The sequence below is a fragment of the Mus musculus genome, chromosome 3, assembly GCF_000001635.26.
Source record: "Mus musculus strain C57BL/6J chromosome 3, GRCm38.p6 C57BL/6J".
NCBI classification, from domain to species: Eukaryota; Metazoa; Chordata; class Mammalia; order Rodentia; family Muridae; genus Mus; species Mus musculus.
This window is the reverse complement of record NC_000069.6, coordinates 58,140,765-58,164,256: the sequence shown is the minus strand read 5'-3', so window position 1 is coordinate 58,164,256 and position 23,492 is coordinate 58,140,765. Positions and strand designations below refer to the sequence as shown.

The 23,492-nt window shown below is 43.6% G+C and overlaps 2 long non-coding RNA genes across 2 annotated transcripts in view; one reads left to right on the top strand and one right to left on the bottom strand.

Annotated features, from left to right (window-relative positions):
- The window catches only part of Gm40056, a 77,647-nt gene that overhangs the window by 2,806 nt on the left and 51,349 nt on the right, over nucleotides 1-23,492 (bottom strand). The window contains exon 5 of the long non-coding RNA XR_003954487.1: nucleotides 1-2,018. This is a non-coding gene — a long non-coding RNA (predicted gene, 40056). The remainder of the gene's footprint in view (nucleotides 2,019-23,492) is intronic.
- 1700007F19Rik (RIKEN cDNA 1700007F19 gene) lies at nucleotides 450-22,550 on the top strand. The gene is made up of 6 exons (NR_040538.1): nucleotides 450-495; nucleotides 704-750; nucleotides 1,791-1,911; nucleotides 15,747-15,942; nucleotides 17,433-17,484; nucleotides 21,371-22,550. It is a non-coding gene; the product is annotated as an RIKEN cDNA 1700007F19 gene (long non-coding RNA).

The window sequence follows — 23,492 nt, the reverse complement described above, 5'->3', positions numbered from 1 at the left end:
CATACACAAATAGGAAGTGTAAGGACTCGTGTGAAGCATTCACACTTGGAGGGCTTTAAGAAACAAAGTCCTGCTGCCTTGTCAGCCAGCTGTAGATGGAAAGTGGTCAGGAGGTCTGTGTAAAACTGGTACGTTACAAGGGTGAAGGCAAGGGGTCTCTGAGTCCAGGCAGAGGATCCGGGAGAAGGACTGTACACTGTAGCGATCTTGATGGCACATGGCCTGGCTGATGAGCCTACATGTGCACTGCTGGAGGTCAGACACCAGGAGTAAAACCAAGTGAAAAGCCCCTTGTTCCTGTAGTGTCTCTTTAGCGCCCTCTACTGATGAAGCGTCAAATCATGCGCGTTGGGAAGGAGAAGTGTTTCGAATTCCTTCAATGAATGACCCCAGAGCACTGAAACGGTGGACTTAGGGTTTAAAGGCAGTAAATTAGTAACTGATATAACGGTCACTGTTAACTTTCATTGTTTCTTTGGAGGCTGCAAAACGGTGGTAATTTGGTTTTATTGATCTCCCTGTATTTGCTGGATGCTTGTACGGGGAGAACTTTCCCACGTCCTCTTGAGTACCCCAGGCACCGTGTATACAAGCACCAGGCTCCTTCCCTGTTGCCAGTTGTTTTTGTTTGTTTGGGTTTTTTGTTTTGTTTTTTTGTTTGTCTGTTTGTTTGTTTTTTAACATGTCTTCTTTCTCCATCCAGGCCTAGATTCGTGTAAAAGCTATTTTCTACCGACCACATCTTTCTGGGTGAGTCTTGGTTCTGCCCACAAAGCCCCTTAACGGGGTGTATGGAGATAGAGCTGTTTGCTCCCACCTCATGTCACCCTCACCTAATGAACCTAATGAAATGGGTATCCGCTCAGGGAAAGGAAAGACGACTTCCAAGTCTCCCAGCTGGTGATGGGAGGAAATGGGGTTAGAAGACAGGCTGTTTGACTCTGAGCTGAGTCTGGGAAGACCTTATATTCAGCTTGTTTCTCCTGGGATAACTTCAAGCTCGGGTCTCCTGGGTCTTCATCTCTTCTCTATTTGCTTTTGAATTTCAAGGTCATGGCTCTTAGCATCATTGTTGAGAACTCCCAGTTTCTCTCCCAGGTTGGTCACACACTCCAGTGGGGTGGGATCTTTATGGAGGGGCCGGTGCACGCTGATTAACTTCTGCTTTTTGTCTTGTCTCACATGGGTGGGCAGGTGCTTCTGCCCTCTCCAGGTTTTTGTCCCTTCCTCTGTCTCCTCCTCCACACAGAAGAGAATGGGAACTTCTCAGGGGATGGTGAGAGAGAAACAGTAACTGCTGACCCTGGTAGTGACTTGAAGACGGACTGATTCTCCTCCCTGCTCCATTTCCAGAAGCCATGATCCAGCTGTGAAGGCCCAGTCACTCCAACTACGTGGGCCGCTGAAAATCCAGTTTCAACCTGCTTCTCTTTCCCTCTCTTCTCCAGTTCAACCCCATCCTTCAAAAACTCACCTAATTCCTCTGGGAATTAGTCTCTTCCCCCAGGGTCACCAATTCTGCTTGCTAATCTCCTGCACCCCTCTGATCCCCTTCTTGCTTTCCTTCCTCCTACCCAGGCTTTCCTGGCAAAGGCCAACAAAATAACAAAGACTAGGGAATAAGTAAACAGCAGCCTCCCCTCGCTTGGGAGTCCCTGGAAGCGCTTCCTTCATTCACACCGATGAGCCTCGGGATTTCAAAGTGCCTGGCACTGCTTCAAGGCCAGTTACAGCGGCCACGGAGTCATTGTATTGAGATGAAGGTGGATCCAGGCGGTTTCTATTTTTAGGTTCGATTGTTTCTGGAAAAGGTTGCACATCACATAATAGGAAATCCCAAGAGTGTGAAGACTGTTTCCTGCCAGTGGAAGCCTTGTTGTGGTTGGCTGTTCTGACCATAGAGACACTGAGGTAAGCGGACAAGGGTGGAGGGTAAGGTCCGGCTGTGCTGGGGACAGACAGGAAGGTGAAGTATGGAGTCAGGGAAAGTGAGATTGCAATTGTCAGGAGATGTAGAGCTGTGAGAGAAAGCAGAGCAGTTGTAAGAGGATGAAACCGTCACGTCTTCCTCAGAGTCTGCCAGGGCGGGGTCAGCTAGCACAAATTATTGTCAACTGGGTCTGTGCTATTTGTCACTAAAAATTATCCTGCGTAACTGAGTATGTAAATGATTATGCTGGAAGCTGATAATGATAACTGGAAGCTGATAATGACATCAGCCCACAGATGTCAAGATGTAGGTAATAAATATCCTTTCCTCATTACAGAATTCCGGGAATGAGGGCCAGGGATATAGGCCCTGGTATTGGACTTGTCAGAATGTGTGAAGCGCTGGGCTCCACCTTCCACATCCCATGAGCCACGTGTGTGGCCTCTCAGGCAGGCATCATTCAAAGGTCCCTGCAGGTGGGATGCATTGGCTTCTTTTTCTGTCTTGCTCGGTTTTGTGACATTGACTCCCACCTTACCTCTGGTTCAGAGCCACCACTTGGCCTTTGGTGTTACAGAACAGTACCATACGTTGGCAATAAACCAGGATCCATCACACCATCCCCTGCAGATAGTATTGTCCTAGGAACACAACCGTGGCTCAGTTTTCTGGCAAATCTCCGTCCTCCCTGAGGACTACTTCTCTTTCTGAGCTCTACTGACATGTGGCCATAATCACTGGAAAGGAGCCAATTTCCAGCATATTGAACATTCCCTAGGAAGTAGGTATTTGTTTTAGGGGACAGGACACTTATGTTACTAGAGGTTTGTAGGTGTCTACAGGACCAACATACTTTAGAGTACCATCTTGGGTTCCTATCCTGTGCCTCAGGTTCCACTCTTTATCAGAACTTTTATATCCCCACAATAGGAGTATCAGGGTGTAAACTCAACTGCCTTTATTACTCTGGCTGTGGACTGGATTTTCTTCACAACCTTGTTTCTGGCTGCAGGAGATGACAGAGGTTAAATTCTGCGGCAGAAACCTGCCACCTCTGGCCTTGTCCTCTTAGTCTCAGTCGGTTTGGGAGTTTTTGTTGCAATTAGCATCTGCTATTTTGTTTTGTTTTTTTTGTTTGTTTGTTTTTTGCCACTCCCCTCTGGAGTGCCAGAGATGTGTAAGCCAGTACATCTCCTTCTAGGGGATTCTGCCTCAATCGATGTTCCATTCCTACAGTAAGGAATCCATCTGGTTCCAGAATCCCTCTCCATTTGTGTCTGTTTTTTTTGGAGTGCTTCTAGTACTAGCTGTCTTAGGTTGGGCTTTTCTGGAACTGGGGTCCTAAACAAGGATTTGTGTGCAACAGATTGCTTGTGAAGGAATCCTAGGAAGCAAAGGTAGAGGCAGATGGGAAGGAAACTAGCAGAGAAGCATCAAGGAGGAGAGACACTGGCGATTAATTATGCTGGGAAAGTGGGCAGTCCTGGTGTTATTAGTCAGTGTTCTCAAGAGTCAGAGAACTTTGGGGCTGAATCTGTCTCGATCTGGGTATCTCTATCTATCTATCTATCTATCTATCTATCTATCTATCTATCTATCTAAAGGGAATTTATTGAAATGACTTACAGGCTGTAGTTCAGCAAATCCAACAATGGCTAGCTGCAAACAGAAAGTCTCAGCTGCTCTTCTGTATATGTTGAAATCCTGAAGAAGCAGGCTCCAATGCCAGTGAAGGAATGGATGTACTGGCAAGGTGAAGGGAGGCCTGCAGGCAAAGAGCCAGAACTTCCTTCCTCCCTGCCCTTATATGCACTTCCAGAAGGTGTGACCCAGTTTAAAGGCCTGTCTCGTACCTCAACATATAGATCACATGTGTGTGTGTTCCTACCTCAAAGGGCTGGACTAGAAATGGATTAACACACTTCAAACCAAGTCTAAAATCTCCCACAGGTGTGTTCTCCATATCTGGATTGTAGTTCATTCCAGATATAGTTAAATTGACAACCAAAGATAGGCACTGTAGTGAGCTATTCCCAGAGTTCCTACATCATGAATGAGGAAACAAGTATATTAGCTACCATTCCTCTTCTGGCACTGCAGAAGTCTGGTCTGGGGACTTTAACTCAATAGCTGCCAAACAAACAAACAAACAAACAAACCAAAAAACTGTCCTCAGCAGAGAACAGGGGCTTCATATGATCAACCACTGTCACTGAGATACAGCTTAGGCATTGTCAATCTCTGTCACAGATGTGTGTCACAGAACTGAAGTAAGGGCCACTCCAAGACAGTGGCAGGAGCCATGCTGACAAAAACATCCAATCAACCAACCAACCAGCCAACCAACCAGCCAACCAACCAACTTACCAACCAACCAACCAACCAACCAGCCAACCAACCAACTTACCAACCAACCAACCAACCAACCAACCAACCAACCAAATAAACAAAGCAGATCTTGAGCATACTCAAAACAAATGGGGAGGTACTTGGGAAGTCTTTGGGAGAAACCTGGAAGAAGGCCAATGGCTACAGTGAGGGAGACACTGCATGGCTCTGGAATCATGTTTTTTGCAGAAGCTAGCCATTTTCCATATTGCTTTAGTGAGACACCAGCTGGGTTCTATTTGACGCTTAGCTCTATCCAGGAGCATTTATTTACTCATCCTTGCATTGTAGTGGGTATGCAATAACCACTTATAGCCACAAGAGGGAGCCAGTGATGTGAAGAGCCATGCTTAAAAGCATGGCAGGTGACAAGAAGGACCCCCAAGAGCTTCAACATAACCCAGACTGAAAATATGGGAAGTGCGCTCAAGCTAGGAGAGAGGAGGTCTCCAGTGAGCTGGAAGGGCCTGAGAAAAACCTGAAATGTAGACTAAAACAGTGGCATGGCGACATTTTAATCATACCAAAAATTCCATGTGGAGACTTCTTTTACAGTATACTATTGTTAATTTTAAAAATAAGTATACATGATTTTCATAAGAATGAATCAGGATCAGATATAGTGGCACAAACCTGTAATTCCAGCATTTGAAAGGTACAGACAGGAGGTCATTTTTGGCTGCATAGTTCAGGTTTGAGGACATTCTGGGATATATGTTGCCTCAAAAACAAAGATACAAACAAAACAAAACAAAACAAAACAAAACAAAACAAATAAACAAAGAAGCCCAAGTAAGTAAATGGAGCTGGGGGTGCAGCTCAGAGGTTGAGTATTTGGTTAGCATGCATCAGGTCATATCTGGATTCTAAGTACCTCCAAAACGGAAAAAGATGTGTAACGAATGAATATACGCTCACATATGAAGCAAATGGAACAAATTAAAAAGCAGTGTGCCTCCCGAAAGCTGGGATCAAAGGCGTGCGCCACCACTGCCCGGCTTGCACTGAGGCTGTTAGGACATCATTTTTATTCCTTCATGAAGACAAATCCCCTAGATGGGCTATAAATCTAATTGTTAGAACTTCATTAGAAAGTAACGCCATCTTGTTTGCCTCTCGGAAGGGTCTGAGGCAGCTAAAAAGCAATGGGGATGATTTTAATTAAGCCGCTTACATTTCATATCTAATCAACACTTTCCTTCAAACCACAGGAACCAATGCGATTACGGCAGACGTACCCAAAGCATTGTGTTTAAGAAACTGCCTGAGTCCACTTCAGAAAAATACAAAAACAAAATCAATTTATGCCATGCCTCTTCGGGACTCTAAATGTTATTAGCCGTGTTAAAATGTCTTTTACTCCGTTAGATTTAGCTGTGGGTGATCCGGAGCACTGCTGGAAGTTCATTTTACAGTGAGGATTAACTAACCCTCGCCAACTAGACGCTGTGGTGTCAGAGGACCGAGGGTTGATCAGCATGGAGCCTTGCTACCAAGGGGAAGAGGAGTGTTTAAGGAGGGGGAGGTGGGATATCTAGCTGTTAGGTTGACCCACAGTCTGCCTGGAAGCTGCTGAGGTGAGAGAAACCTGGGTGTCACCTCTGCCATTTCTCTCCCTCCCCCAAGGCAGGGTTGAATGCATCTGCATCCTGGGTAGAGGAAGTGTTGCTTGCATGGTCTCAATATTGCCCAGACTTTGCATATCACGTAAGTCCGGAGAAGGTGCCAAAAACAAACAAACAAACAAACAAAAAAAAAAAACCAAAAAACCAAACCAAAACAAAACAAAAAAACAGAAGACAAATTGGCACTTAGGGATATTTGAGGTTCTATATGGGTTGATGAAAAATCTGCTGTACAAGTTTCTTATGTACTGGTAAGTTCTGGATTCATATAAAACATCCAGCTCTTTTGAGATTTTAAAGAAACAGATTGTGTTTGTTTGCAGTGGTTCCTCAAGACGAAACTGATGAGCAGTTTGAAGATTTCATCATGGCTATCATTGACTTTATAAATCTGAAGATAAAAACATGTTAAGACCAGTTTTACTACCATTCAAGTTTCTACAACATTTGAAATGAAAATAAAAGATAACCCAGCTATTCTTCCTTTGGTTCTTCAATAAAGGCAGTGTAGGCGTTACCCGTGAAAGGGAGAGTGGATTTTTTTTCAGTCCAATGGAATGCTTTAAGATCAAATATATCAAAATAAAGGTCTGTGGGTTTCTGAAGATACATGCATCAGTCAGTAGCATACTTAGCTTCCAATAAACAAGATTGCTTCCTTTTGGAGCAAAGCTCCATGCTGCTCGGCTCTCAAGATTTCCTCAGGGATATGAAGACAAAGACTAAGGAGCTTCCGAGTCTAGGAACTCCACAAGGCCTTCTTGCCCCCGTATTCCCCAGTAATAACACCATGGGTCCCTGGGCCTGAGCTCTCTTGGCATTTGACTTGGTTCCTTGCTCAGACAGGCAATCCTGCCTTCTGCATTGATGAGACCGTCCAAAGAAGGGTGCCTCTCTCACTGCTGTTTATTGATTGATGCATAGCAACTAAGACCTATGTAACTTGTGGTGTCATGGGCTGTTGGTCTACAAGGAGGCCCAAGATAATCTGTGTCTTGTAACCCATTAGAGCATGCCACTGGAAGCTGGATGCTGTCTTCCAGTTTGCGTTCAAGGAGTCTGCTTTATTCATACCTCTGAACAAGCTTCTCTGGTAGAAAATTGAAAGGGTATTTCAGGCCATAGGGCTGAGTATGTCACACACACTCAGCTAGCTTGGGGCCAGGGCCCAAGTTCTCTTGAAGGTCTCTGTGGTTCCCCACACTCACAGGAACTAAACGTCATAGGGTTCTTGGTTTAGAGTATAGGCTATTATTGAGAAGTGACCAACAACGTGTTTGCTATTCTATGTGAGATAGCTAAGCACTTAGCTTAGCTGGAATGCCAGGATCACAAGCTAAGCGCACACTCACCCTGGGTGACAACCTTTAAAGGAATGTCACTCAAGTGGACATTGAAGTTTTTATGGCAGAATAAGCCAAATATCCCTATCCTTAAACATCCTCCTCTTTTGTTTTGTTTTGTCCAATGTCAAATTCTTCTGAATTTCAGAAACTCATTTTAATGACCAGGTGAATGAGCTCTGTGAGTGGGCACCTGCTGAACGTCAGTCTTTATAGCTTCCTGTCTCTAGCAACGCCCTCACTGATAACAAATTCTCCCAAGTTAGCAATTTGGTGTGGCAGAGCATAGTCTCAGTGGGGTACTTCCTGTTCCACTGTGTCAGGAGGTGATTGGCTTTGTTGTCCTCTGAAGACTCAGGAGGGAAAACCATGTCCTTGGCTTACTCACATAGCTGTGGACAGGAGATTATACTTGTGGGTTGTTGGGCTAAGGACTTCAACAGCCCAACTTGTTGGCTGTTGGCTGAAGCCTCCCTTCTCTTAGTGCCTTGCCATGTAGGTCTTAACACAGGACAGGCTTGCACATGGTAGTTGGTATACCCCAGAGAGAACAAGAGAGAAATTCTCAAGATGGAAGCTTGTAAAAGTATCTTTAATTTGCCTGATGCAATTGTCATCTTAGAGGCTTACTACCTCTGTATGCTAACATAGCCCTAGTCCTGGAAGCTTCTAGCCTCCATATAATCTTATCTAGGCCTAGAGTGTTTTTCAGCCTCTGGGACTTACTATCTCTAAGCTCACCCTTTCTAGCTCTTTCTGAATTATGGATGGATGATTAATTCAGCTGTTCTGGCTCAAAACCCCTCTCTAGGCTGACTGATTCAAACTGATTTCTTTCAGCTTCTGACTAAATTGCTCTGCTTGCCTTCATACTAACTTTGTCAATATGTTCTAATTCTCTGGCTCATTTTTTCTTCGCCTGTGTCTAGCATGTTCTCTTTCTGCAACCTGTCTCTCTACAACTGTTCTGATAAAATCTCTCTCTTAAGTAGCCTCTCTTTTCTCAATGTTCTTGAGAGTTGGGCATATCCTATTCTGACAAATCTTTCTCTGATTCATCACTTTGTTTGACTATCAATTAGGCATCACTTTCAAACATGGCTGCTTCTTTCTACTTTACCTTCCTTGTTTGGAATTAAAGGTGTGTGCCAAGGTGGTGTCTGTATTCCAGCCGGAGTAGCCATGTTGGTTGGCTGCATTCTGAGTTAGTTTCTTGGTTCTCTAGGGTAGGAATATTGCTTGATCCTGTTAAAAGTCACCTTGACATCCATGCACCCACTGCATCTTTAAGCTAGATAACTCTTCTTCCATGAATTCAACTGCAGATAAATATTTGAGAAAAATCCAGCTGTATAGATAGATACTTCTTATCACCATCGCCCAAACAAAATGACAATCTATATAACATTTGCATTGGCAATTATGTATTATGAGGAATGTAGAGATGATTTAGAGTATATGAGAGGATGTGTCCAAGTTGTATGCAAATATAGCCATTTACATAGGAGAATTGGACAACCCACAGATTTAGGGATCCTGGGGATAGTTCTAGAACTAGTCTACCCTGGATGCAGGTAAGAACTATGCATGGAGGGTCACTAGACGCCAGGTCCCATGCTGGGTACTGGGGAGCCAATGGAAAGCAGGCACAACCTGTAAGTATGGTTTCTTCCTTCTGACCTGAATCTGTGGCCTGAGTAGTCCCTTCAGAAGCTAGGTAGAACCTGGGTGACTGACCATAAGGATGGACCAGGTCAGAGATGCTATACTACATGTCCGCTGGCTCCACAAGTCAACCTCCCTTTGATACTGCCTCCATCTGGTACAGACTGTAATGCCAGCCTGGTGTCCCACTTCTGAGGTCTTCAGTTCAGCCCATCTTACTGCCTTCTGAAGAATGGAGCCCCTAATGATCAATTCCCTCGCAGAGGAATAATGAGTACAGCAATTTGAGATAATGCAAAAGAAAATAGTGGTTGGCAACAATGAGGGAGAGAGAGAGAGAGAGAGAGAGAGAGAGAGAGAGAGAGAGAGAGAGAGAGAGAGAGAGAGAATCCTCCTCGTTGTAATTCCATACTCTGGGTCAGGCAGCTACAGATGCCACACTTTGCCACAGAATCATCCCTCTGGCTGTGTTGACAGGAATCTGGATTAAAGATTTCCCTTGCTTCCTCCACCTTAATAGCTATTGTAAGCTTCTTTCTTAAACGCACATCTTGTTTCATTATGGAAACTCGAGCTCAGCCACCGTGGTTCTTTGTTTCATAGGTTCGCACGTTGCTGATGCGAATCCTCGGAGTGATGGAGATGAGAGTGACGGTGGTGTTAGGAATGCAGCTGCCAGCTATAAGCTCTTTCACACGGTGGAACTGTAGCCTGTTATTGTGGCATGCATTGGCTTCAGGGGCAATTTGATGGAGGTTTCATTTTCTACCCCACGAGGGCAGTGCACCTCCAATGCCACATGGTAAATTCCAGACCAGCAACCATGCTGAAATTGGGATTCTTCTGGAGTTAGGTAAAGGGTAAGCCCCGATAGACTGTGAACAGTGCCTCACCGGCACCCAAGCCGGAGTCTCAGCAGGATTCCTCTAAGCAACTAAACTTAGTTCAGTGCCTCGATTCTGCCAGCTGCTCCCTTTCCACCGAGCAGACATCGCCTGGGTATGTCTACCCTCGTCCCGCCTGTGTCACTGCTGTGCAGCTGTGTAGAAACATGCTGAGAATGAGGGTTCCCTGGCACGATGGTTCACTTCTTGCGGGGCAGAGAAATGTTTGTGTTCTCATTTTGGCCTCCTATATGTGGCCAATAAAGAAATAATTAAGAAAGTTAGAATGCCTACTGTTAACCACGAGACAGAGATGTGTGGGGGAGTGGTGGGAGCCTGGAGAGAAGGCTGAAGCTTTCTCAGTAACAGGCAGAGCTCTTCAGGGTTTTCTAGCAGGAAGGCACTATGTAGGAAGGGTCTTCTCTTGGTAGGTCCACTGTCTGCCTCTTTATGATATTCACCTTGCTCTTTCACGATTTTCTTCTTCTCTTTCATGTTTCAACATGCAAAGTCTTCACCTCAACTGCCATTTTTTTTCTACAGAACCACGTCAATCATTCGTGCTCACCCCTTATCCTGATGTCCTTTCTGAGAGGAAGCCCCTCCTCCATCTAGGACAAACTATAGAAGGTTCCTCGGCAGATTGGGGCAAAAGTGTGGCACTAAATGGGGAGAGTGAAAGGCTCTCTTGGAGTGGGGACATGAGAGGTAGAGACAGACATACAGACAGAGAGACCAGGAAACAGAGAGAATGAGAGAGGGACACACACACACACACACACACACACACACACACACACACACAGAGAGAGAGAGACAGACAGAGACAGAATGAGAGAGAGACAGAGGCAGAGAGAGACACAGACAGAAAGAGAGAGAGAGAGAGAGAGAGAGAGAGAGAGATGCTGTGATGTTAGGGGGCACCTTATAAAGGGTGTGCATATTGCACTGGAAAGTAAGCAACTTGTAGTGACAGTGAAAATGCACGGCACCTGGCAGCAGGCTATGACTATGAGCTGCTGAGGCTGCTGCTGAGTCACTGAGAGGCAGGCTGGCAGAGCACCTGATTTACAACACCTCCCAGACTGCAGATCCTCTGGTCTCCCATACTCCTCTTGCCTCAAGCCCTGTCACTCTGCTGCTGGCTGTGGGTGGAAATTCTGCAGAAGACAGTGGGAGTGGTTGGAAGCCCCTATTTTTGTGTCAGGCAGGCTAACGGAGCTTCAGTGCGTGCTTGGGAAAAGCCCCAAGAAGTGGAGCCTGTATCCATTTTTTAGAAGAAAGCTGGTGGTTTCAGGTAGGTGCAGTGGATGCTCAATGACCTTAGTTCCCTTACATATTGTACCCTTTTCTGCAGCTACTTTTATGGCTTTTATGCAATGCATCTGTGGCAGCTTAAATAGATTTGATGCCCATAGACTCGTGTTTTGATGCTTGGCCATAAGGAGTGGCACAATTAGGAGGTTTGGCCGTATTGGAGGACATGTGTCACTGTGTAGGTGGACTTTGGGGTCTCCTATGCTCAGGTTCTGCCCAGTGAGGAAGATAGTCTCTTTGTGGCTGTCTTCAGATCAAGATGTGGAGCTCTTGGCTTCTCCAGCACCATGTCTGTGTGCACACTGCCGTGCTTCCTGCTGTGATGATAATTGTAAACCAGCCCCAACTAAATGTTTGCCTTTATAAGAGTTGCCCTGGTCATGGTGTCTGTTCACAGCAATAGATCCCTAAGACAGCATCTTTTTCTCCAGCTGTAACTTTAAGACTGACAAATGTGTGGCTGAGCCTTAGATAGTCACTTAAGACATCTCCAGAAAATATAACTTCTACAGCAAGATCGAGTGTTGTATACCTGTAGTCCCAGGAAGCTGGGGCAGGAAGATCTCCAGTTTGAGGCCAGCCTGGACTACATAATGAAACCCTGTCTCAAGTAAATAAATAAAAAAATAAATAAGCAACCTCTTACAAAAAGGTAAACAGCCCATACAGGAATTTTGAGGACTTATAATAGCTGTTTCTCTGAAAAAAGGCATATAAACGGCCAACAAGTGCATGGGAAGATGTTCAGTATCATAAAGAGAATGCCATCAAAAGTACAATGAAATGATATCCTGTGTCAGCCTCAACAGTTAGAATAAAAAGGGGAGGGGGAAGCGTCAGGGAGAACCTAGAGGGGTCAGAACCTTTAACGTGGCTGGTGGCGATGCAGAGTGGTAGACAATAATTTGGCATTCTTCTTCAAAACTAAATAAAACCACTCCATGACTTGCTAGTTAGTTCTATGCTTCTCAGAACCCAGAGAACGGGACCTGGGACAGATGCTTCCCTTACAATAATAAACTTCACAGAACAGACACTGTAGGGAACAAGCCCTTCCCCCACCAGCTCTCCCAGCAGGAGTGAACTTGGCTGCACATGGTCTCTCTCCAGCACCAGTGCTATGGGGACCCGAGGGCCTAAGAAGGGTTCATGGTACCTCACTGAGGGTGGCCATGTGGTGGCCAGAAGGCTGTAGCTTAACAACAGTGGTAAACGCTAGGCAGACCTGGCACCTGCACCCCGGGCTGCCAGAGTGAGGTGCGGGTCTGGGTCCTGAAGCAAGAATTAAGGCTGGAGATTCTGTACTGGGCCCCCTGTGGTGGGATGCAGACGCGGTGCAGGGTGGGAAGAACATGATTTCCTATTTGCTATTTTGGATCACGACATTGTACTTGCAGATCTGTTCATCTGGAGAGCAGACCTTGTTCAACTACACAACGGAAAGTCACTGGGTTAAACCATTCATCAGATTAATCTTAGAAGATATTTTTTTAGATTAAGATTTCTTCCTCCAAGAGACCCTAACTTGTGTCAAGTTGACATAAAACTAACTAATGCGCGCATGCACACACACACACACACACACACACACACACACAAACACACATCTTTGTTCCCTCCCAATATTCTCATATTTATTTGAATCTTATTGTACAAGTGTTTTCCTTGTATGTATGAAAATGCAATACATGAGTGCAATGCCCGAGGAGGCTGGAAGACAGCATTAGAAACCCCCTCCTAACTGGAGCTATAGATGGGGGTTAACTGAACGTGGATCCTCTGCAAGAACAACAAGGGCTCTTAACCACTGAGCCATCTCTCCAGCCCCAATACCCCCCATATCAAATTCCAGGTAAATTTGTTGAAGTCTACACTTTTTCATCTTCTTTTCTGTGCATGTGCAGGTATGTGTGTCTGTTCATGTGTTCTGTGCATGTGCCTTCCAGAGGTCAACTCTGAATGTCATTCTTTAGAAGCTGTTAACCTTGTATTTTGAACAGAATCCCTTACTGGTACACCTAGCTTGCCAGTTGACCTAGACTGGCTGGTTATGGAGCTCCAGAGAACTTCCTGTATCTGCCTTTACAGAATTAGGGTTACAAGCAGAGGTCTACCTATGGGTCCTGGGAATCAAACTCAGGGCCTCTCAAACTGATACAGCAATCATTTAACTAAGTCATCTTCCAGCTGCTTTCTATCTGCCCCGCCACCATTGGTGTGTGTGTGTGTTTCTGATGTTCTAAGCACTTTTTAAGTTTGCCTAAGCAGTTTTCACACGGCTGAGAATGAACCAACAAAAAAATATTTATAACAAAATGTTGTTTTAAAGTTTGCAAAACTTTTCAGGGCATGCAACACTCCTCAGTCCCCTGAGACACAATGTTCCTTTTTATGATAGTTCTCTGCCCTAAGGCTCCTGCCACCCCCAATCTCATGTGCCAGTCTGCACAGTCCCTCTGCAGCGTGTGTGTGAGCTGAGTGAATGTGGTGTGGTATCAGTCCTGTGATTTTGGTTACTACCCAGCTATGACACAGTAGAGGGAATTTTCCTGTGTGAATTTGACCTCTGGAAGATAATAAAGCATTTGAAGGCTTCTCGGGCTGGGACAAAACCAGGTTCTTGGTTGTGAGAAGTGAGGAACAGCCACCTGGTAAGTCCCACAAAGCAGCCTCTCACTAGGGAGAGGTGTCCAGGTGGACGCCAGAAGGCAGCAGGGCCTCTGCGCAACCACAGCTGCAGGGAACCACATCTTGCCAATACCTGACTCTCATTGGAAGCTGGTCTTGTCATAGTCAACCTTCATTCTAGTTTCACGAGGTCCTGAGCAGGGGACCCTGCTGAATCTCTGCTGGACTCCTGCCCAAGGAACCTGAAAGTAACCAGCATGGCTTTAAGCTACTAAGTTCTTGGTAATTCTTATGCATCAATGAATAGAACATTAATGCTCTCTTTCCACTTTGAAATAAAATTCACAGATAAGCAATATACTTATACACATAATTTTAAAATACCCTAAGTATATAATAAGGAGAAGAAAAAAATTGCTAAAAAGTGAAACATATGCGTACTTGGACTGGTTGGTTTTGTGCGTCAACTTGATACAAGCTAAAGTCATCGGAGAGGAAGCAGCCTCAGTTGAGGAAATGCCTCCACGAGATCCAGCTCTAAGGCATTTTCTCAATTAGTGATCAATGGGGGAGGGCCCAGTCCATTGTGGGTGGTGCCATCCCTGGACTGGTGATCCTGGGTTCTGTAAGAAAGGTTGAGCAAGCCATGAGAAGCAAGCCATTAAGCAGCATCCCTCCAAGGCCTCTGCATCAGTTCTTGCCTCCAGGTTCCAGACTTGCTTGATCTAATGATGGAAGTGTAAGCCAAATCAACCCTTTTCTCCACAACTTGATTTTTCATCATGGTGTTTTGTTGAAGCAATAGGAACTGCAACTAAGACAGCACTTATATTTCAATAATAAAGTACAGAGAGGCACACCCACACTTGAAGACTTATCCAAGAGCCAGATGTGTGCACCTGTACACAGAAGCATTCCCAGCAACACTTGTGGAGGACTTTGCAGGGATTCTGCAGAGGATGGAGAGTGTAAAAGCCCACTCTCAACTAGAGAAATGATTCTCAGCCTGTGGGTCAGACCACAGAAAGCACACATTTCCAATAGTCTTAGGAATCCCTCAACCAGAAATTTATTTTTGTTGCTACTTCATAACTGTGTTTTTTGTTACTGAGCCGTGTCTCAGTTCATAAGACCACCAGAAATATGTGTTTTCTGATGGTTTTGACTTAGGTTGAGAATGGTTGAACTAGAAGTTCCCTCTGAGCAATAGTCCTTGACTGCGAATTGATTTTTAGCTATGTGTTAGAACAAAATAGACCAGGAAACCTCTCCGTCTCCCCAGGAGCATCAGAGCAAAGCCGTTCTCAGAATGCTCTTCAGACAGAAAGTCTCTCATCTCCTGTTACTAAGAGAACCAGAGGGATACTAGGCTTCCACAGCAGTTGCTGATGTGGGCTGTGTTGGAAGTATTCAGTGTGTGGAAGTGTTCAACACAGTCTCTGTGCTGTCTCTGAGGTTCACTGTGTATTCCCTGTTCTGCCATGTCAAGGGTGTCCTTTTTGAAACCTACTCAAAAGGGGACATCCCTGCTCTGTGCCAGAAATGCAAAAGGCTCATATTATTACATTCCCGGGTCATACATAGGCAAGTCTCACATCAGTCTTCATCCTGAAAACAAAAGAGTATATTGTTGGTGCTTCATTGGACACCAGCTTCACTGCTGAGCATCAGTAATGCCAAAATTCACTTGTAAGGCCCACCTGCCCAAGGACCGGGTAACCTTCTAGAATGCTGGGAGTTGTAGTTCTTGCAAAATAATAAATCCTCTTGGGAAAGTGAAGAGTGGTCTGTAGGTTTGTCTTTATAAATCCCCGCAACACATGTCTTGGGGCCATGCAGCTGGGAAGTTCCCGGGAGTGGTCCTGATTAAAATCCATCTCTTTGTCAGTGTTTAATATTTAATAAGATTGCTTCAAATTTGGTCCAAAATGGTGGAATTAGTTTTGTTTTGTTTTGTTTTTTTCAGAAAAATCTCAGGATTAACAGTTGAGGCCCATCATCAAGGTAACTCCACCTGAAATTCTCTTTTCACTCCGGGATCCCCAAGACCTGGGGATTCGCAAGCCTTCTGATAGCCAACCTTGCTGACCCAAGGTTCCCAGAAGTACTTTCCACCCTGCAGAATCCTGACGTGAATAGCTACACTTGAAAGAAAATAGCAGGTATTTTTTCTTTTCTTTTTTATTGAGGCTTCCTTTTTTTTTGGGTACATGATAGAAGCTCTTTTTAAGTTAGCTTTCTGTGACAATTTCCTGCCCAGTTTCTGGATTCTTGTTATGGGATACCCTATCTGATGAGCGGGGAGGACTTGACAAGGTCTGTGCACCCCTGTTTGGGCTACAGGGAATATGTCCTAAGGCCCACTGGTTATTTCTGGTTATTTGAAGAGTTCAGCCTGAGTCATCAGATTCACTCTCCTGACTGAAAGTTCTTGGAGAGGCCTGGCACTTTGGGATCAACACACTCCAAAGCCTAGGGACTATGTGGGTATTGTCCATGAGATTGGGAGACAAAAACGAAGTATTTGGATAGTCAAAGCATGGATTTGGGGTCCAGGAAAGACTGTGAATGGCTTTGCCATCAATGGGACTCTTAACAGTTGAGCCATACAAGAAGGAATGGTTAAATGTCATTGTCTCATATTCTCTGTTGTGGCTGACTTTATGTTTTTGGTGTTGTTTTGGTTTTATGTCTTGTGTGTCTGATCTATCCTTGTGTGTTATGAATTGGGACGATATGGAGCTACGTTCAGAGACTGTCCCACCTGGGGATTCATCCCATATATAGTCACCAAATGCCAACACTATTGTAGATGCCAAGAAGTGCATGCTGACAGGAGCCTGATATAGCTGTCTCCTGAAAGGCTCTGCCAGAGCCTGACATATACAGAGGCGGATGCTCACAGCCAACCATCAGACTGAGCGTGGAGTCCCCAATGGAGGAGCTAGAGAAAGGACTGAAGGAGCTGAAGGGGTTTGCAACCCCATAGGAACAACAACAATATCAACCAACCAGACCCCCCAGAGCTTGCAGGGACTAAGCATGGCTCCAGCTGCATATGTAGCAGAGGATGGCCTCGTCAGGAATCAATGGGAGGAGAGGTCCTTAGCCGTATGAAGGCCTGATAGATGCCCCAGTGTAGGGGAACTGAGGGTGGGGAGGTGTGAGTGGGAAGGTAGGTGGAGGGACACCCTCATAGAAGCATGGAGAAGGGGTATAGGACAGGGAGTTTCTGGGAGGGGGAAACAGGAAAAGGGGAAAACATTTGAAATGTAAATAAAGAAAATATCCAATTAAAAAAAAAGGGATTTGCTGCTTATAGAAATTTGGCAAGCCCTTGTCACTGGGCTCTGGAGGAAGAGTTAGGATCAGATAAGAGTATTCACATTTGGGCTGATGCAAGGATCAAGGTGAACAAAACCAAGGAATGTGTGACTTGGGGACTTTGCTTATTGCTTTGTTTGATTACTACCTGGTGTGATCTTTGCTCTTTGCCTTGTTTAATCACTTTGTCTTTGATCTAAGAACTGACCCTATTCTCTGCTAGTACTTAGAATAGTGTAAAAGCTGACTGGGAAAAAAATTAACCCTCTTCAGCCTCAGCACTAGCTAGAGTCCTGTTATGTTTGTCTAATTGTCTTTTTCTTTTCAGTCCTCACTCCTGCCGTTGAGACCCTGTTGACTGACTGGGCTGGCTTGGTCAGGTAAGAAAAGTTTGTCTGTTCATTTTGTGTATATGGATGGATCTGTGATTTCCGATGTGCAAGAGACATGGAGCTGAGGCAGAACTATATCAGGCTCAGTTTTAAAAAGATGTTTAAAAAAACATGGTCACTGCATGCTTGCTTCTGACTGGTCTCTCCCTTGGATATATAAGTTTACTGTGTTTATTTATGTGTCTTGATTATAGCTTGGCTGCTACTGTTATAGCCAGCCATTGTGTTTGTTTGAATGTGTGAGCTTAAAGGATGTTTTGTGCTGTTCTACTTTAAGGGCCCATGATTCGATGAAGATGATACCCTGAACTCAAATAGTAAAATGAAAGAGTGTTTTATTCTGCAGAAGTCCAGCATCCTGGAGTCTCCCATTACCAGAATAGAGAGACAGCCAAGTGAGCTGTCAGGCCTGATTTAAAGCACATTAGGGAATTCCGGGATAGTTATCCTCTATGTTATTCTGTTGGGCCCATCTCTACAGACATTCCATTACTGGGTTGTGGGGGCTGGAAACTTGCTGGGGAGGTCTGGAACTGTTACTGAGGAAGTAGCTGAGGAAGTCTGGAAACTGCTGCTAACCTATTGTCCTTGCCTCAGGCCGGGTGACAGGGCAGCTTCTGAGGCAACTCTGGACTGACCTGGAATTGCTCAGTTCTTGGGAACAGAGATTTAGGCCTAGTCTCCTTAACTGCCCATTTGTAGCCTGTCATGGAATCAGCCTAGCATTCTCACTACTTTCTTGAGAATCTGGCTCTGGAATTGGGTTACGTATGGCTCACCCTTCTTCAGACTCGGCATGCTTTAAAAGGCTATGTCAGAGGTTAGAAACAAAAGAGATTATTGGCTTATTAGTTATTAGGTATGGTTAAAAATCTGTGACAAAAAGTTAACTTAAAACTTGTAACTTGGGGTTGGTAATTAAAAACCTCTGCTTAGATGATCTTAAAGAGACCATGTGACATTCTGTTCTGGGTAGCTTGCTGCCACCTTGAGCAGCAATACATGGTTGGTCGTTATCTTTGATAGAGATGGAGAAGGCAGACATCATAGCTTCACCACCATTTTGACCAAGGGCAACCATGGTGGTATTGGCTGGCCAAGATCCTCAGAGATGCTTTTAAGCTGGGATAAGGTTTTTGTATACTTCCTTTCTGTCCAAAAACAAAACAAAACAAAACAAAACCAGGTAAAACAATGCCTGTTTAATAAGTTATTAAAGTTGCACCTCTGCGTGTTCATATACAAGAATGTAACTTGCTGGAAGCCAAACTTTGTAACATAAGAGTAACCCATTTGGCATTGATTTTAGAGACTTTAAATTGTTTTTACTGTTAGAGCTTGGCTTTGCCTTCTGAAAATTATGGTTGTGCTCTGTGTCTTCACTCTTTAAACAGGTTCTTTATTTTGATTTTGTAAGAACAAGAACACATAGTTGAAAACTTTTAAAAGTCATTTTAGAAAGTTTTGGAGTTTTAAAACTGGATGTTAAAATAACAACAGCTTTTTAAAAAATATATTTAAGTTTATAAGGCTGTGGGACATTTTAAAGCTTATAAGATATTTTATTATATTGTCTTTATTAATATATGATCTTAATAAGTAGGTAAGTAAAAGGCTAAAAATTAGGGCTACAGATAAACATGAGAGACTGAGGAATTCCTATCTTATGATACAGTAAGACAATGACCTGAACAGGTGTGACAAAGAACTTGGAACAGTTTTTTAGCCTATGGATCATAACCCCCCTTTATTTATTTTTTTTTACAGGAGTAGCTTAGGGTTGCCTTCATGTTGGATGTTTGCACCGTCATTCATAACAATGTCAAAAGTACAGTTGTAAAATAACAAGGAGAATAATTTTATGGTTGGGGGTCACCCAAACACAAAAACTTGTGTTAAGGGTTGGAACACCAAATGGTTGAGATCCACTGGCCTAGAAAACTTCTCTCCTTACCTAAGATCTATTCAGGCTAACAGAGACTGATTTAAGCACATAGGTCGAACTTCCTTGCTTTTGCTTGCATTGTTAAGCTGTAGCTATTTTGGTAAACTGAGTCACACAGGAAATTGTTATGTTCTATAATGGCACACCATGTGAGGATCAGGAGGGTTTCCAGTCTCTTTATATACTCTGCTTATGAGTTAAAAGTTTTATTTTGATACTAAAAGAACTTCAATTTAGAAATCATTATTTTTAAGGCTAACCCTAACGGGGATGAAATGTAAAGTCCTATTCTTATAGGACTTTACTATAAACTGTTATATTTTACTTTACTATAAACTGTTACATATATATTCTTATAGGACTTACTATAAACTGTTAAGGATAATTAAGAAGTGGAGGTTAATAGTCTGTCACCTTATATGTGCCCCAAATGTTTGTGTTCAGAACTATATTTTAGTTATATTAAGTACTAATGTTATTTAGCCACCTGTGGTATGCTTTCATAAAGCAAGTAACTAAAGACAGACACAGATTGTTTAACTCAGATGTGCTTAATAGATCCTGGCTCTCAATCATGTCAGAGATCTGCTGAATACGGCATTTAAGATGTTTAAACTTTGCCTAGCAAAGTAAGGTTAGTCCCTCCCATGGTGCTTCTCCACAGAAAAGCCTCTCATCTTCTGGACCTGGTGGCTAACGACTGATGCTTCTGACTCCAATGCCACAGGAGCCTGGGACTGCTGCCTCGGCAATGGACTATACACTAGTCTCTGACATTTTGAATGATACATTGGACATTTAAATTATAATTTATCCTTCTCAGGTCTCTGATCATATTGATAGCTAAACTAAGCTTTGCTTTACCAGCTAGGGAACAACAGGTTACTAGCTCCTTCTCCCAAGGCTGCAACCACCTTGATAGCTCATTAATGAGTTCATTAGTTAGTTAAAGCTACTAGGTCTCTTATTAAAGAAAAGTCCTCCCCAAAACATGGTCAGGCTGTCACAAGAATACCCCACTATGCTGGTACCAATTTGTCTTAGTCAGGGTTTCTATTCCTGCACAAACATCATGACCAAGCAAGTTGGGGAGGAAAGGGTTTATTCGGCTTACACTTCCATACTGCTGTTCATCGCTGAAAGGTTTCCAGTGTAACTTTCCACTAAAAGAATACGCATTGCAATGACTTCTCCATGATAACTACTCATGTCTCTGGTAAATGGTTAAATAAAGAAAAAATATTCTGAGGTATATGAAGGTTTGAGGATATAAAAGCTTAAATAATTTCTGAGGGTCTCAAAAGTAATTTAAAGTTTATAAAAACATTTAAAAATATTTTAGATTTCTTTCCTCTTCTATGCTATTGTTACACTAAGATTTCAAAGGCTTGGAGTTTTAACATTGATCAATAGGGTTATGAAAAGAGGGTAGAACCCCGAGTGCTTGCTATTCAGTCACAAGCTCAAGATCTTGAGTTGTCTTTGGTTGTATTCTGACTGTAGACTTAAAGACACTTTCCATGGGGCTAAAACACCTCTTTCCAATCTATATAGCTGGCTCTTTGGACAAAGGAAAACACATTTGTGCTTTTTAACCTAAAGCTATACAGCTTTTGTAAGGACTCAAAGACATGAGTCTAGCCCTGCTGCCTTACAAACACCTGTTAACTGCTTTTTTATGCTATGTGGATTTCAACACTATGGCAATGCTGATGTATCTACTTCTGTAAACTAATAAGTGATGTAAGCTTCAGGGAGTCAAAGAAAGCCTGAGCTTTGGGTACACCCATCACAGTTCAAAGAGACTGTAGATAAGTAGAGTCTAAGTTTCTACACCTGTCTTTTCCTGAAAGTGGGACTTCCCCCCTGCCTTTGAGACTCCAGTTTCCCCTTCTCCAGTAACTAGGAAATTTTAACTTCTGTCCCTAGATTATCTTTGTCTCAGCAGATTTTCACTTGGCCAACAGACACCATCAAGGAATCACCTAAGGACTGCAAACTGCACTAGAAGCCGTTACAGAAGAGAGTGTGTTATCCTTTGCCACTGCACCTCCTCCAGCTTCCGTTCCACTCTCTACCCCACACACAGGCTGAAACTCTAAGTCAAAAGGAAACTTCCTGGCATAGGGAACAAAATGGATATCTATAATGCCAATTGACATACCCGAAAAGTGGGCCCAGATTTGTCAACTGGTAGGTCCATTAATGAAAATAGTCCTACCATATAATAGGATACTTGCCCTGCTTTATGCAGAATAAAGGAGTACTATATAGCTTTGAACAAATTGTTATTTCTGTACAATCCATTCGGGATTATAATGGGGCTGTACTCAAAAAACATCACAAAAAGAATCCCTGAGATAAAATAAATGACTGGTGCCCCATCCATCTCCAGGCTTCTAGATAGTAACTCTGATGTCAGCCATCATAGGTCCTTACTTCTACTAATTACATTTGGTTCTTATGTCACTGATACAATAACTAAATGTTAATCCCTGTCTGGGTCCTATTAAACTGATGATTATAAGATTCTAAAATAAACAAGTACCCATCACAGAGTCAAGAATTTGACCAGAGACACAACTCCAGTGGGGGGTGTAATGCCCAAAATTAGCCCGTAAGCCCCATCTGCCCAAGGACCAAGTAACTTCCTAGAATGCTGGGAATTGTAGTTCTTGGAAAATACTAAAGTCTCATAGGAAAGTATGGTGGCCTATAGGTTTGTCTTTATTAACCCTTGCAACCTGTGTCTCAGGACCACTCACCTGGGAAATCCCAGGGAGTGGGCCTGACCAAAGTCCACCTTGCTCAGTATTTAATATTTAGTAAGATTACTTCGAATTTGGCCCAAAATGGTGGAGCTTGGTTTTCTCTGGTGAATCTCAGCATTAACACAACTTTCTCCCCAGTATATACTCATGGCAAAGTATCTCCTTTGCCCCCATTATCAAGGAAAGAGGCAAGGCCTGGATGTGGACCTTGTGAAGGAAAAGTAGACTGAACAAGATCAGCTACACAAACTAGGTTCTAGAAAGCTCTCTGATCTTAAATGCATTGATTTTATTAGATTCTGGACACATTAATTAATACAAACTTATGTTTCAGTCCTGATATTCTTGATGGTTGCCAGCTAATTCTCCTTTGTAGGGGCTGTGACTTGTGGGACATTTAGCAGCATTCCTAACCTCCAACTCCTAGGATACTTTATTCATCCATTGCTATCATGGTAATAATAATAAAAAAAACTCTCCAAATATTCTTTGAGAAACCAAACCATACAGTCCCAGCTAAGCGTAACACTTAAGAAACCACATAGTAAGAGGGTGATAACCAGGCTAGAAAAATATTCCCCTAGAGGGCAGCAATCACATTAAGCCATTTATTGAACACATGGAACATATAAAGCAAATGTTGATAAGGAGTATTTAAAAGCAAGAATCCCAGGGCCTTGAGTGAGCATTAAATACCCTTCACTCAACATGGAGTAATAACCATCATCAATTATTTGAAGAGCTCTTGATTGAAGATGGGCTGCAGTGAAGAGTATAGGTCACTGGGAGGCAGATTTTCCAACATAGTGAAAGCTTTGCTTTTTGTTATTCTTTTAAAAGAAAAGGAAAGGAAAAAAAAAAAGGTCATGGGGAGAGAGAAGAGGAGGTGGGAGAGAAGGGATTGGGGGCGAGACAGAGGGTGGATTTGTTGAATTCTGTAATGAGGAGCAGGGAGCCAGAGAGGTTGGGGAGACTGTGGTCATTGTAGCAGTGGTTGAGTGCTCAGCCACCAGGGGTGTGGCCCTGGATGTTGTTCCCAGCATCACAAAATAACCTGGCAAGCTAGCAAACAGACAGACAAAACAAACAACTAAAAAATCCAGGAAGGAGAGGTAAGAGAACTCTGGAATGATAGACTGGCTGGACCTGGTAAGCTCCGGGTTCAACGAGAGGCTTTGCTGTAATAAATGAAATGGGAAGGCATGACCTAAGACAGCTATATCAACTTTGGACCTATACATACACATGTACACACACATATGCATATACCTGCATATGTG